Source organism: Myxine glutinosa, chromosome 4 (genome assembly GCF_964187855.1).
Source record: "Myxine glutinosa chromosome 4, kmMyxGlut1.1, whole genome shotgun sequence".
Lineage (NCBI taxonomy): Eukaryota > Metazoa > Chordata > Myxini > Myxiniformes > Myxinidae > Myxine > Myxine glutinosa.
In genome coordinates, this window is record NC_136264.1 from 149,587,039 (window position 1) to 149,602,999 (window position 15,961).

The 15,961-nt window shown below is 46.9% G+C and overlaps 1 protein-coding gene across 7 annotated transcripts in view; it reads right to left on the minus strand.

Moving 5' to 3' along the window:
* Positions 1-15,961, minus strand: part of LOC137425379 (glycogenin-1) — a 122,637-nt gene that overhangs the window by 882 nt on the left and 105,794 nt on the right. The window lies entirely within an intron of this gene.

A 15,961-nucleotide genomic window follows, 5' to 3' on the forward strand; every position in this document is an offset into this window, starting at 1 on the left:
GATCCTTTACCTCCTTGGCGAAAACTCAGGCAATTTCATCGAGTAATGCACGTGATGGGCTATGTCAGTGTCTCCTGCGCAATTTCCATCGTGAGTGCATCAGCACACGAACACAGAGAAAATGCCACACCCTAGTGGTATAAATCGCTCACAGTTTTCTAGGCATAACAAAAATGCCAAAAGGATACAATATTGTACTAAAGGTCAAGGGACACATTTCAGTTGCAAGAATTGCCCACCTGTATATTCAATCGGCACAAATGCAAATATCCATCAAGGGACACATTTCCATAAAGGGACAGTCTCATTCCTTGGTTGAAAATAATGGATCATAGGATGGCGTGAAAAAGTTCAAATGAGCAATGAAATAAATAAATAAATATATATATAAAATAATCACTGGTCAGAGATGTCACCTCCTTAAGGGCAATTTCAATCATCGTAGCCATCCCTAAACCGACCACAGATAACATCACTGAAGTGAAAGAAAACAGACAGCATGGATCTTGTACATCAATCTGGCAAACAATCGAAAATCACCAAGAAAGAAGAGCACTCACACGGAAAAAATGTTAGACAGGACAGACGTGATTTGGTCAAATCACACCACCCCCATGATGTGACCAAAGGTTGGGGAGTTGTTTGGATGTTGGGCAAGTAGTAACATTTGTTTGAGCCATGCATTTGTTAGAATGCAAAGCCTCAAATCGATGTAGATTTTGTACGTGGTCACATGGTGAGGCCCAACAACATGTTAGCTTTGACCTTCAAAATGCAGGAAATTTGTTTTAGGGTAGCTGTGGGATGTGCTGGTTGGAACACCAATAGCAAGCTCAACAGCAACGACCACAACATCTTAATGAAATAGGAGGTGAACTAAGTGAGGAATTTCAGGGGAACCTGACTCAAACCTATTAGTCCATGTTAGAGTAATAGTTTGTGTTGAGATAAGAGCACAAGGAGGCCCTACAAAATATTGAATAACTGAACACAAAGTCTTGTTAGGCATCAACAACAAAAGTGTCCAATGACATTTGATAGCAAAGTGCAAAGTACATAATTGACACAACAGATCATTGCAAAACTCATCACGTGGAGTCAACGCTCGATAAAAATGAACTTTCTTGGAAGCGGAGAATCGGCGCCTTGAGTTGCTGCCAAATGATATCACAGAAAAAAGATCTCATTCATTACCCGTGGATGCGCAACATTTTCATCCTTATAGTGGATCCACATGGCCAAAGGATCATATGGATCCACATGGCCAAAAAGGCTATTTTAGGATGTACCGGACACCTCTTCCAATACTTTGCAAACCTCAACTTTATTTCAGTTTCATGTCCGTAGATTCGGGATCAACAGACCTGCTCAGCCATCTGTCTTGGGAAAAACACCAGAATAGGGGTCTGAAGGTAGGTACCCCATTGTAAAATAGGTGCGATTTTCAGCATCGCTTGTTTTCCCAAGAATGTCTATCATTACATAATGCATGAAGATAACCCGCTGTTGTGAAACATGTACAATAAATCATATATCCTCTTTCAGTTGGTGACCTAATATTTGACCTGATAACCTTGAGATCAAATGAGGTCATTTTAGTCGGTAAAATCATCAAAATAGTTTATGAAACTTAAATTATCTAGTCGAACAGTAAATTTTCATTTTAACACAAGCCAAAGGAATTGCTGGTATGAATACCTAATTGGTTGCCAATTTCATATATTTTTCAGATAACCTCTTGAGGCAACATGGATGATGTATGCAAGAAGAAATGACCTTCTACTGATTACAGTCAATGGAGCAAATGCTAGAAGTCACCCACCCCTCCCTCCCTCCCCAAATATGCTACAAAAAGTTACCCTTGAGGGTCTTCCAGCACTCTAGGGTAACTATGCAGCGGTCTCTACTATGCAGTGGAGAACAGAATTGATGTTGCATTTAGACTGCAAGGAAAATTGAATGAAGGAGATGAACAATTTCTCGAGAAGGTCCCTGTATGTCATGTCAAATGTTGAAATTCTTACACCAACAAGAAAACTGCTGCACAAAAAGCGAGATCATTAAATGTAACCAATACATGTGACATAAATGCAGCAACAAACTCTGGAATCATCTCGTCTAGGTCCATGAGTGGGTTCATCTGCTACTAAACATAAACTGTTGCTTGTGAGCAAGAAGCGTCGACAAAATGCTGATATACTTGATATCTGCTGGCCACGGTAAATACGTAGCATGTATCCCACATTATCACCAGACGTAGCTACAGAATTCCAACAAACATTTCACTGTGCATGCAACTGCTGTTAAGTTCCATGTTGCTTGGACTGATATGGCTTTAGAACAGATATTGAATCATGAAACTGACACACCTATTCAAAGGGGTAACTCAACATCTGCTGGCGAAAATATTTGAGCACTTCAGCACCGACTGCTGTGTCAAAGCAGACATAGGCGATGGGCCACATTCAGGATGGTTGCTGTCGTTCCGTATGCAGCCTGTGGCTGCTGGTTGCACCACTTCTCAGGAAGTGCGTTTTGTGCTGATGCAGTGATGCAGTGATGCAGTGACCCAATTACCAGTGAGCTGGTACTCAATTTGCCGACCTCGGAAGGATGACAGGCTGAGTCAACCCCCCTGGCGTTAATTCAACGATCGACTGGGATTCAAACTCAGGATCCTAGGATCCCAAGCCAACACCCTAACCGCTAAGCCAACACCTTAGCTATTGCAAACATCCTTAGCCATTGGTCGATTTAAAAAAAAACAAATTTGAAGGGGGCCCGACACTTGGTATTGCCCCGGGGCCCATTCTGGCTCTCGGGGCCCTCACTATGGATACAAGCATGTTGTGATACAGGCTGCAGACACTCACTATGGCAATCTACTATAGTGTTTGCATACATGGATTGATAGCTGTGGGTGCAGAAGGGTTCTATCTACATACAATGCCATAGAATCGCAAGTCTGTTAGCTGAGAACAATATTGTTTACCAGTTGGACTTGTCACCTCGGCGCTTCTCTGTAGCCACATGAGTGGACGTGACACTGTAAGTTACTGTATGCATTTGGGAGCGGAAAAAAAAAATGGTTCAGGGTTGCTATGAGAAATGCATCTGACATGTCGACCATGATGCAGATTGGTGAAAACTCTTACCGTAACAGGAGTATTAATCGAAGCATGCGGGCTTTCTTTTTGAAGCTCTTTGGTGATTTTACTGGAAATCTAGAACGGTTACGTGCCTACAACTTCGGATGTACCAAAGGAAGTACAAGGAAACTTCCTCCAAATTAATTTTTCATCCACCAAAGAGTGTCTTCAAATACCATATGTGTCGAGGCCTGTATCCGATTGTCGTATGCAAGAGCTCATTTGTGTGACCTCAACCTGACTGATGCTCCATCAATTGGGAGAAAACTTGTAGAGGGACAATTATTGGTTCCCATCATGATGGATAAAATACCCAGGCCTTCAATACTCATGCAAAAGCACTATCGCCAGTGTGACAATAGCAAGTGCAAAAGGAATTGCTCTTGTGCTGCTGCTGGAGTTTGATGTGTCGTTGCATGGAAATGTTCAGCGAATCCAAACAATTGTGCTCATCATTGATTACGATGATGAAGATGAGTAAACGTGTTGATACAAAGTACTGGATACACTAGCTGTTGAACTATTTTGATGTTGTAAAATGGACTGTTTGACTGGATAATGTACTGGTCGACACCGAGCGATGCTGCAAGCTTTGATTTCCATGAGGTTCCTTCATATTTCACCTTGATGGTGAATCAGTCTTATATTGTTTATAACATGCATTCTTACTTTGTTTTTTTTTATACTTATCATTTGTGTATCATGGTATGATAACGATTTCAACTTTTTTTTTTTTTTTTTTTTTTTTTTTGTATACAAGATCGAGGCTCGTGAAAGAGCGAACATTAATCACACAGAAAGACAAACCGACACATAAAACATATAACATAGGGAGCGGTAGACAAGATGGGGAGAGAGGGGGAAGGACACAAACACAACATTTGAGAGCAGGGACCGAGAGACATGGAGACATCGAGAGATCTGAGAGAGGGCGAGGGCTTTGGGGGGGGGGGGGGGGGCGTGGGAAGGGGGCAGTGGGAGAGGTATAAAACATATGGACACTGCCAGGACTTCCAGGAAAGAAGTTGGAATTTCAAACAAGGTGGATCTGGGGTGAATTAGCGGGGGTAGAAAAGATCAAGGTTTTGGATGGGGGAAGATAAGAGATGGTGGTGAACAGCTGTTTTAAAGACCTGGAGGGAGGAGTGGGATTGAAGGGAGTGAGGGAGTTTGTTCCAGAGGCGGGAGAAAAGAGGAATGAAAGAGTGAAGGTGAGCGGAGAGCCGAGATTCAGTTTAACCATCAGAGGGTTGCTGGCAGATCTTGTGCGACCTGTAGGAATATTTGGGGGACAGAGCACAGAGAGAGCTGGGGGTGCAAGGCCGGAGAGGAGTCGGTAGAAGACAGAAAGACCACCTACCTGCCTGCGGTGAGTGAGTGAAAGGCCCTCAGAGATAGCTTCATCGCGGGAGATTCCAATAATTCTGAAAGCTTTGGTTTCAACAGCGTGAAGCCGAGCTAGGTGTGAGGCAGGAGCACCGGCCCATAGGGGAGAACAGTATTCCATTGAGCTGCGGATGAAAGCCTTGTATGTGGTGAGGAGCTCAGGTGTGCCGAGGAAGGACTTCGCACGACGGAGGATGCCCAGTCGGCGACTGGCTTTGGAGGCCAGCTTGGAAATGTGGTTTTCCCAAGAAAGATCATGGCAGATAGTGAGACCCAAAATCTTGAGCGACAGAACTTCTTGGAGAGGATTGTTGAGAAAGTAGATGGGAGGGTTGTCCAGTCGATCTTTTCGGAGAGACATAGTAAGAGTGCGAGATTTGTCAGGATTGAAAGACATGTTCCACTTGTTTGACCAGTCTGTGATTTTGTCCAGGTCTTCAGAGAGTGAGGAGGCAGCAGACTGCCGATCTGAGGGAAGAGGAATGGAGCGGCAGAGAGTGGAGTCATCAGCAAAGAGATAGAGAGGATTTTCGAGAGAGTCAGAGAGATCATTGATGAAGACCAGAAAAAGCACGGGGCCCAGAACACTGCCTTGGGGAACTCCAGCCTGAACAGGAAGAGGAGATGAGAGAAACCCATTCAGGGCCACACGTTGACGACGACTAGAGAGGAAGTCCGCCAGCCATGCGTGGAGATTTCCATGGATACCAAAGGAGGAGAGTTTGGTGAGCAGAGCGGGGTGCCAGACCGTGTCGAAGGCACGTGATATGTCGAGGGAGACAGCTCTAATTTCCTGTTTGGCATTGAGGACCTCCATCCATTGTTGAGACAGCAGAAGCAGCATGTCCAGAGTAGAGTGACCTGGTCTGAAACCAAATTGATGATCAGAGATCAAGCCATTGGAGAAGAGGAAAGATTTCATATCAGAAGCAATGATGGATTCCATGACTTTGCTGATAATTGGGAGAAGGCTGATTGGTCTGTAGTTGCTAGGATCTGTTTTTGCACCTTTTTTGTGCAAAGCGGTGATGTTGGCTGATTTCCAAGCAGATGGCAGTTGACCTTGAGCAAAAGAGAGGGTGAAGAGAACAGAGAGAGGGTGAGATAGAGCAGCAGAGCAGGATTTTAGGACCCGTGGGCTGATGCCGTCGGGTCCAGTTGCAGAATCAGAGTCGAGGGTTGACAGAAACTTTTCCACCTTGTCAGGAGGAAAGGACACGGAGTCCAGGAGCAGCAGGGTACGACTGGGTATGGTGGGTACAGAGAGGGATGGGTTTGGGACACAAGATTTAGAGGCAAACACAGAGTTGAGGCATTCAGCTTTTTCACGTGCGGAGTCAGCTGTGTAGCCGTTTGAGGTAAGGGAGGGGATGGAGGGGGAACAAACACCAGAAACGGATTTGACCAGACGCCACCAGGATTTGGAAGAGGGAGACAGATAAGAGAGTTCGGTCTTGAGAACGGAGAGATATTGTTTCCTGGCTCTCCTGAGGGTGGACACACACTTGTTTCGGGCTTTGTGAAAGGAAATGAGATTTCCTTCCGTTGGATTTGCTTTCCAGGAGACGAAGGCAAGTTGTTTCTGGGCAACAGCCTCACCACAAGATTCCGTGTACCATGGACGGGAGGAAGGGTATGACAACTGAAGACAAGATGGGATAAATCTGTGCATGAGAGAGAGCAATTTACTTTGGAAGAATTCCCAGGATGAGTTGATGTCAGAGGTGGTAGAGATGGGAGACCAGTCCAGATGATTGATGGCTGCTTGAAGACCGTGCCAGTTGGCCTGAGTGAAATGCCAGACTCGTCGACGCTGAGCAGGCTCCCTGAGGATGGTCAGAGAGATGTCCACTTTAACAAGGACATGATCAGATGATCCGATCGGAGCAGAAGAAGAGCAGCAGACATTTTCAGGGAAGTTAGTCATAACCAAGTCCAGAAGAGAAGATGTTCCGTTGACTGAGATCCGGGTCGGGAAATTGACAGATTGTGTCAGTCCCAGTGAGTCGCAGAAGTCCTTTGCTGAGGAGCCATGGCTGGTGAGAGAGGTACCCACACCCAGCCAACTGGCATGATGACAGTTGAAATCACCACATATGAGGAAGAGAGAGTTGGGATGAGTAGATAGAAGTTGGTCCATATCATCAGACAGCGAGATGTAGATGGAGTCATCACTGTTTGGTGGACGGTACAACACACATATGAACAAGAGGTGGGAGCAAAGGGGAAGCCGTAGCCAGAGGTATTCCTGGGGGTGAGGTGGAGAGAGTGCAGTGCAGGGCGAGTGAGGAAGAGAGTTTTTGATAAAGATAGCAACCCCGCCTCCAGGACGAGGCTCAGGTCTATCATACCGGAGGAGGGAGTAGCCCGGGAGAGATACTATGGAATCAGAGACATCATAAAGGAGGAAAGTTTCTGTTAAGCAGATCACGTCTGGTTTGACAGAAGCAACCTGTATGGAGAGATCAGTTAAGTTTGAACGAAGGCCCCGGATGTTTGAGGTCCATACCGTTAATGAAGAGGAAGGGGGAGCATCAGATACAGAACAGGGGGGAGGAGGGGTAGGGTAAGATGTGGAAGAGGTGGAAGAGGTAGGGAGAGCTGTTGAAGGTGTGTCAGAGATTTCAGAATAGCTTGGAGAAAGGGAAGGATGGGGCGGACAAAAGGTTTGATGGTGATTGGGTAACTGTTGACTAAATCAAGGTAATATGTGGAACAATAAAATGAACTGGACTGATAATTTGGGTTTCATAAACAGTTTGTGATTTTTGATGACATAACCAATCCCTCTTACATACATTACCCATAATGTTGCCTCAAGAGATGATCTGAAAATACATCAAATGGACAATCATTAGACATTCATACCAGTGATTCATTCGGCTTATATTAGAATAAAAATGCACTGTACGACTTGATAATTTAAGTTTCATTAGCAATTTTGACAATGTTATGACTAAAATGACCATTTTGACCTCTCAAGGTCATCAGAGGTCAAATACGAGGTCACCAACTGAAAGAGGATGCGGTATAGGATTTCATAGAAAAGGTTTCACAACAGTGGGTCATCTTCATGCATTATGTAGTTATAGACATTATTTGGTAAACAAGCGATGCCGAACATTGCACCTATTTTACGATGGGGTACCCACCTTCAAACCCCTATTCTGGTAGTTTCGCAAGACAAGTGGTTGAGCAGGCCTGTCGATTCTGAATCTACAGACATTAAACTTAAATAAAATTGTGACCGGCAGAGTATAATTAGAGGTGTCCGGTCCACCCCAAAATCCTGGGTCTGGATCCTGGACTATTATCTTGATTGCCTTTTCAGAAACTAGATGGTATTCATAGAATACTGTCGTGCGTAGCCTCCGGTTAATACCAGAGGCTCGCGGATGGACCGAAAACGGCTTTAATTGAGATGACGGCCAATACGGATTTTGCTATGGTCGCGTGGGAGGAAGAAGGAAAGTGGGAGCTGCGGTAAAAGCTTACCTGGAGCGTGCCGACCGCGGCTTCGATCCTGCGGGGAATTAATGATCTCAAGCGAACTCAGGTTTAACAGGGAATGGAAAATAATATACAGGTTTATTACAAATAAAGGCAAGGACAGGAAAAGCACGTGCCGATAACAAAATGTACTAAATCCTAGATTGGGATCCCACACACCGACTTCGAATACAGACGAGGGAAAAGAATAACCAAAATAACACGTCCGTTATGTAATTGTGAAATGTGGAGCTCGGTCTTATCTGGTCTTGTCGTCTTTAATCTCCGCTGCACACCAAGAGGCCCCTCGCTCCAGCACCACAGCACCGCGAAGGCCCGGGCCAGCGCCCACTCCAGGCTCCTCGTCGACCCCCACGAGGTCCGTGCACCGAAGGTCCAACGCGGGGCTGCACGAAGCAAGCGAACTCCACTCGGGCTCGGACTCACAAGCCAACTCTACCAGGGACAAGACTGCGAGCCAACTCAACCAGGGACAGGACTCTCTCACCTCGGGATCGCACCGGGACTGCCAGGGCCAGGAACCTAAATCTGCTCAAGCTCTAACTCTCCCCTCGACCAGGGACAGGACTTCGCACAACTCGGGATCACACCGGGACTGCCAGGGCCAGGAATCTGCGCGCAGAGTTTGGCACGCTCTTTTTATAACCTCTGGCGGTGACGTCAACCTCAGCGCGGCACCCAACCAGAGCCTCGCAGCCTCCTGCCGTTTGCCAACCCTCCTCGCGCCTTCCGCGTTAACCAATCACAGTCCTCCTGGGCGTGGTTATAGCTCGTGCGTGTAGCGTGGGCATAGCACGTGCGTGTAGCTGGCCGCGGTCCATGCGGCGGCGCCCGAGCCAGCCCCCCCCTTGCCTGTTTGTCTTCCAAAGTCATGTCAGGGAAGGGAATCATTTAGTGTTGCAATAAAGAGCCTAACTAAGTGTCTAAATGAGTGCATTGCCATACGGGACAAAGGTTTGGCTACCAGGTGTTACACACAGGGGCGTTATTCTTTAATCCCTACTCTACTTATCACTCGAACATCCTGGTATGTTCACAGGTATACTCTTAACCGACAAAACGCCTACACATGAAAATTACAGGGCAGATTCCTTACCGTGACAGACGAAGCACGTTACCTATTCAGATCTATCTGGCTCTAGATATTGCTACCCCACCCGACATAACAATACTTACCCAGCACAGTCAACTTGGTGCGAGCCAACTCTTCCGGTGCAACGTTTTTCGGTTTTTCCAAGACGGCGCCTGTACCACGTGACCTATGCGTCATAATCATCATTAAAATATTCTAAAGGAGGATGCGCTCCCATGGTGAAAATTTGGTGTCCATCAGACCAACAGTTGCAGCGAATAAAATTCACTGATCGAATAAAGCGTTGTACTTGTCTAATTATGACGTCATAATTAATTATGACGTCATAATTAAGCCTGGTGTTGGGCTAGCGGCTAGGGCACCAGCTTAGGATCCTAGGATCCTGGGTTCGAATCCCGGTCGATCGCTGAATTAACGCCAGGGGGGTTGACTCAGCCTGTCATCCTTCCGAGGTCGGCTAATTGAGTACCATTCACTGGTAATTCCCTGCTTGTCGTAAAAGGTGACAAAAAGGGTTGGCGGCAGGAAGGGCATCCGGCCGTAAAACATTGCTTCAAAAAGGGGTCCAAAAACCAACAACAACCACGGTCCCCGAAAAAGGCCAACCCCCGCTTTGCGGGGAAAAATGGCCTCTAAAGGTGTTTTTTTTTATTTTTTAAATTAAGGTCACTCTACTCTGGACATGCTGCTTCTGCTGTCTCAACAATAGATGGAGGTCCTCAATGCCAAACAGGAAATCAGAGCTGTCTCCCTTGACATATCACGTGCCTTCGATACGGTCTGGCACCCAGCTCTGCTCACCAAACTCTCCTCCTATGGTATCCATGGAAATCTCCATGCATGGCTTGCGGACTTCCTCTCTGGTCGTAGTCAACGTGTGGCCCTGAATGGATTTCTCTCATCTCCCCTTCCCGTTCAGGCTGGAGTTCCCCAAGGCAGTGTGCTGGGCCCTGTGCTTTTTCTGGTCTTTATCAATGATCTCTCCGACTCTCTGGAAAATCCTCTGTATCTCTTTGCTGATGACTCCACTCTCTGCCGCTCCATTCCTCTTCCCTCAGATCGGCAGTCTGCAGCCTCCTCACTCTCTGAAGACCTGGACAAAATCACAGACTGGTCAAACATGTGGAACATGTCTTTCAATCCTGACAAATCTCACACTCTTACTATGTCTCTCCGAAAAGATCGACTGGACAACCCTCCCATCTACTTTCTCAACAATCCTCTCCAAGAAGTTCTGTCGCTCAAGCTTTTGGGTCTCACCATCTGTCATGATCTTTCTTGGGAAAACCACATTTCCAAGCTGGCCTCCAAAGCCAGTCGCCGACTGGGCATCCTCCGTCGTGCGAAGTCCTTCCTAGGCACACCTGAGCTCCTCACCACATACAAGGCTTTCATCCGCAGCTCAATGGAATACTGTTCTCCCCTATGGGCTGGTGCTCCTGCCTCACACCTGGCTCGGCTTCACGCTGTTGAATCCAAAGCTTTCAGAATCATTGGAATCTCCCGCGATGAAGCTATCTCTGAGGACCTTTCACTCACTCACCGCAGGCAGGTAGGTGGTCTTTCTGTCTTCTACCGACTCCTCTCCGGCCTTGCTCCCCCAGCTCTCTCTGTGCTCTGTCCCCCAAATATTCCTACAGGTCGCACAAGATCTGCCAGCCACCCTCTGATGGTTAAACTGCCGAAATCTCGGCTCTCTGCTCACCTTCACTCTTTCATTCCTCTTTTCTCCCGCCTCTGGAACAAATTCCCACACTCACTTCAATCACACTCCTCCCTCCAGGTCTTCAAAACAGCTGTTCACCACCATCTCTTATCTTCCCCCATCCAAAACCTTGATCTTTTCTACCCCCACTAATTCACCCCAGATCCACCTTGTTTGAAATTCCAACTTCTTTCCTGGAAGTCTTGGCAGTGTCCATATGTTTTATACCTCTCCCACCCCCCCCCCCTTCCCATGCCTCCCCCCCAAAGCCCTCTCCCTCCCACAGTTCTCTCGATGTCTCCATGTCTCTCGGTCCCTGCTCTCAAATGTTGTGTTTGTGTCCTTCCCCCTCTCTCCCCATCTTGTCTACCGCTCCCGATGTTATTTGTTTTGTGTGTCTGTTTGTCTTTCTGTGTGATTAATGTTCGCTCTTTCACGAGCCTCGATCTTGTATACAAAACAAAAAAAAAAAAAAAAGGTATAATAACATATGTTAATGATGATGTCATCGGTACCTTAATTATGATGTCATAATTAGACAAGTACCGATGACATCATCATTAACATATGTTATTCCCCATTTCCCATTTCCCCATTTCCCACGATGAAGCTAACTCCAAGGGCCTCTCACTCACTCACCGCAGGCATGTTGGTGGTCTTTCCGTCTTATACCGACTCCTCTCTGGCCTTGCCCCCCCCCCCCCCAGCTCTCTCTGGGCTCTGTCCCGCAAATATTCCTCCAGGTCACACAAGATCTGCCTGCAACCCTCTTATGGTTAAACTGCCAAAATCAAGACTCTCTGCTCACCTTCACTCCTTCATTCCTCTTTTCTCCCGCCTCAGGAACAAACTCCCTCACTCTCTTCAATCCCACTCCATCCTCCAGGTCTTTAAAACAGCTGTTCACCACCATCTCTTATCTTCCCCTATCCAAAACCTTGATCTTTTCTACCCCTGATAATTTCACCCCAATTCCACTTTTTTGAAATACCAACTTCTGTCCTGGAAGTCCTTGGTGTCCTTGTGTTTTATACTTCTCCCACCCCCGCCGCCCCCCTTCCCACGCCTCCTCCCCCCAAGCCCTCTCCCTCCCACACATCTCCCTGCTCTCAAATGTTGCGTTTGTGTGCTTCCCCTTCTCTCCCCATCTTGTCTTCCGCTCCCTCAGGTCTGGAGACAAAAGGTCTGAAGGTGAATATCGGAAAGACAAAGGTGATGGCAAGTGGTAAAGCATGTGGTGAGGTGGAAAGAACTGGGAAGTGGCCGTGTGCTGTGTGTAGGAAGGGTGTCGGGGTGAACTCCATTCAATGTACAATGTGTGCTGAGTGGGTTCATCAAAAATGTAGTGGTCTGAGAGGGTCATTAACCAGTGTGGCAGCTACATTCAAATGTAAGGTGTGCACAGAGGGAGCTGCAGATGGAGGAAATGTTGAGTTGGATCTTGGAGACGGCGTGAAGCTGGAAGGTGTGAAAACATTTTGCTACCTCGGAGACATGCTGAATGGAGAAGGTGGATCAGACTCGGCAACGGTTGCTCGAGTGAGATGTGCATGGAAGAAGTTTCGGGAACTGAGTGGCGTGCTGATGAGGAGGAGAGTGTCGCTGAAGCTGAAGGGAAAGGTGTATGCTGCATGTGTGAGAAGTGTTATGATTTATGGGAGCGAGACATGGGTAATGAACGTAGAGCAGCAACGAAGGCTAGAAAGGGTGGAAATGCGAATGGTTCGATGGATGTGCGGAGTATCGTTGAGAGAGTGGAAGACAAATGATGAATTGCGAAAGCTGATGGGAATATTGCCTGTGATTGATGCTGTGAAGAGGAACAGGTTGAGATGGTTTGGTCATGTATTGCGGAAGGATGAAAGTGACTGGTTGAGAAGAGTGATGGAAGTTAATGTAGAAGGAAGTAGAGGACGGGGAAGACCGAGAAAGACTTGGCTAAAGATGGTGGAAGAAGAAATGCGGGCAAGGGGGTTAACAAGGAGAGATGCAGAAAATAGGGCAAAATGGAGAAGATTGTCATGGGGACCGCAAGGCTAACCCCCGCTCTAGCAGGGAACATGGCCTTAAAATGCATGTTGTTGTGTTGTGTATTCCCCATGCGGGGTACTTCACAATGAGCCATGTTTCAATTTTTTCCATGGAAATTGTGAAAATCCCCATGCGGGGTACTTGACAATGAGCCATGTTTCAATTTTTTCCATGGAGCAGTTTTAGAGATATAGAGGTGCAACGTTTTTCGATTTTCCAAGATGGTGCCTGTACCACGTGACCTGTGACGTCATAATTGTCATCAACAAATTATACAGGAAGAGGTGCTCATCGTACAAATTTCGTATCCATCTGACTAACAGTTGCAGAGGATTTTTTTTTTCATACTGATCAGATCATGCGTTGTACTTGTCGAAATATGACATCATAATACTGCTATCCCCTCTGGGCTGGTGCTCCTGCCTCACACCTAGCTCGGCTTCACGCTGTTGAAACCAAAGCTTTCAGGATCATTGGTATCTCCCACGATGAAGCCAACTCCGAGGGGGGGGGGGGGGGGCTCACTCACACCAGGCAGGTTGGTAGTCTTTCGGTCTTCCACCGACTCCTCTCCAGTCTAGCTCCCCCAGCTCTGTCTGTGCTCTGTCCCCCAAATATTCCTACAGGTCGCACAAGATTTGCCAGCAAACCTCTTCTGGTGAAACTGCCAAAATCAAGACTCTCTGCTCACCTTCACTCTTTCATTCCTCTTTTCGCCTGCCTCTGGAACAAACTCCCCCACTCCCTTCAATCCCACTCCTCCCTCCAGGTCTTTAAAACAGCTGTTCACCACCATCTCTTATCTTCCCCCATCCAAAACCTTGATCTTTTCTACCCCTGTTAATTCACCACAGATCCACCTTTTTGAAATACCAACTTCTTTCCTGGAAGTCCTAGCAGTGTCCATGTGTTTTATACCTCTCCCACCCACCCCCTCCTTCCCATTCCTCATTCCCCCAAGCCCTCTCCCTTCCACAGATCTCCCGATGTCCCTGTTCTCTACTGTTGTACGTCCCTGTCTCTCCCCATCTTGTCTCCCGCTCCCTTTATTATACGCTTTATGTGTCCGTTTGTTTTGTGTGTGATTAATGTCAGCTCTTACACGAGCCTCGATCTTGTATACCAAAAAAATAAAAAATAAAAATAATGAAGGCACCAATGATATCATCATCAACATATCTTATTCCCCATGGGGAGTACATCACAAGGAGCCTTGTTTCAAATTTTTCCATTGAGCGGTTTGGGAAATTATAACGGTGTAATGTTTTTTTAATGAAATGGCGTCTGTACCACGTGACCTATGACGTCATAATTATGAGTAATCAAAATTATATAGGCAGAGGCGCTCCTACGGTAAAAATTGTGTCAATTGGACTAATGGTAATACCGAGAAAATGAATTTTTAAAATGCAGACACGTCACGTACGGGCACGCACGCACGCCGAACCCTGCTTTTTGCTTTGCGATAATAAACAAAGTAATAAACAAATAAATAATAAACAAAGGGGCAATAACCCTGGCACTCACCTTGTAGAATAAACAGTATAGTGCACTGACTAAAGTTATTTTAAACCAATTTCAATGATTGCTAGAAGACAGGGCAGCATGTAGAATCATCTATATATATAAAACACAGTTTGTGTGTGTGTGTGTTTGTGTGTGTGTGTGTGTGTGTGTGTGTGTGTGTGTGTGTGTGTGTGTGTAATGTTACCGATAGACTCCTAAACGGAGAGGCTCACGTACTTGATATTTGGCACAGACATGGCCATTAAGCCTGGGAAGAACATGGCCGACCTAAAAATTTATTTCATAATATTTCTTTACCATATTTGTACCTCAGCGCATTTCAGCGAGGAATATTATGCACGGAATCTGACCGGTGGCAGAGCAGCGCGCTGTTTCGCTCAGAGCGATCACGTGATGTTCCTTGCCGCCATTAACTCAGTTACGCGTTCGCACGTATTTCAGAGCGAAAAGCGATTGCGTTTTTTCACATTTCAGCGACGAACATTGCCATTCACACCACATAGGTTTTTTTTTCTTTCATCTTTAGATCCATTTTTTTTTTCAGCGAATCTGAATCGGTGGCAGAGCAGCGTGCTGATTCGCTCATTCGCGCTCATTGATGATGATCACGATCACGTGATGACGTGATCACGAATGATGTTCGTGACGCGATCACGTGATGTTCCTTGCCGCCATAAACTCACAGCAAGTAGCATAGATTTTAGCATGATTAGCATTTAGCATGATTTAGCATGATTTAGCATAGATAGTAGCATGTTTCACATAGATTTTTTTCAGCGAGGAATATTATACACGGATTCTGACCGGTGGCAGAGCAGCGTGCTGATTCGCTCAGAGCGATCACGTGATGTTCCATCCCCGCCGCCAGTTGGCTTCACTTTTCACGGAGTATGAGCGTTCTATATATTTTCAATTCAGTGCGCCCGACTTGCTCACGTACTTGATTTGTGGCATAGACATGGCCATTGGGCCTTCACGGTGTAATTTGTGCGAGGCTTTTGTCCGAGTGAGCTTGAGTCGAGAGGGCGAATGTACGGGTTGGGAATGTACGGGTCTCCCTTCCCCCACCCAGCAACGCCGGTACTGGAGGGCGTCACAGGATCGGTGAGTCTCCAAAATCCGCTTCGTGCTGTTGCGAAGATTCAGGACGATGTCGCGATTGTTGTGCTGCTCTCCGACCATGAGAACTGCAACGTCATTGTTGACTGGCCCTCCCCTTCCCTCCCCCCTCCATCCTCCCCTCCCTTCCCCTCCACCCTACCCCTCCCCTCCTCCCCTCCCTTTTCCCCCTCCCCCTCCCTTTTCCCCCTCCCCCCTCCCACTCCTCTCCCATCCCTCCCCCTCCCCCCTCTTCTCCCTCACGTTTATACACGGAATGCCGGGTACTTCCCCCCCCCTCTTCTCCCCTCCCCCCCTCTCCTCCCCTCCCCCCCTCTCCCCCCCCCCCCCGTTCCCCGCCCCTCCTCTTCCCCCTCCCCTCCCCTGCCCGGCAATGCCGGGTACTTCTGCTAGTACTAATATAATCATAAGACTTTAAACAAACAAACAAAAAAATACCTA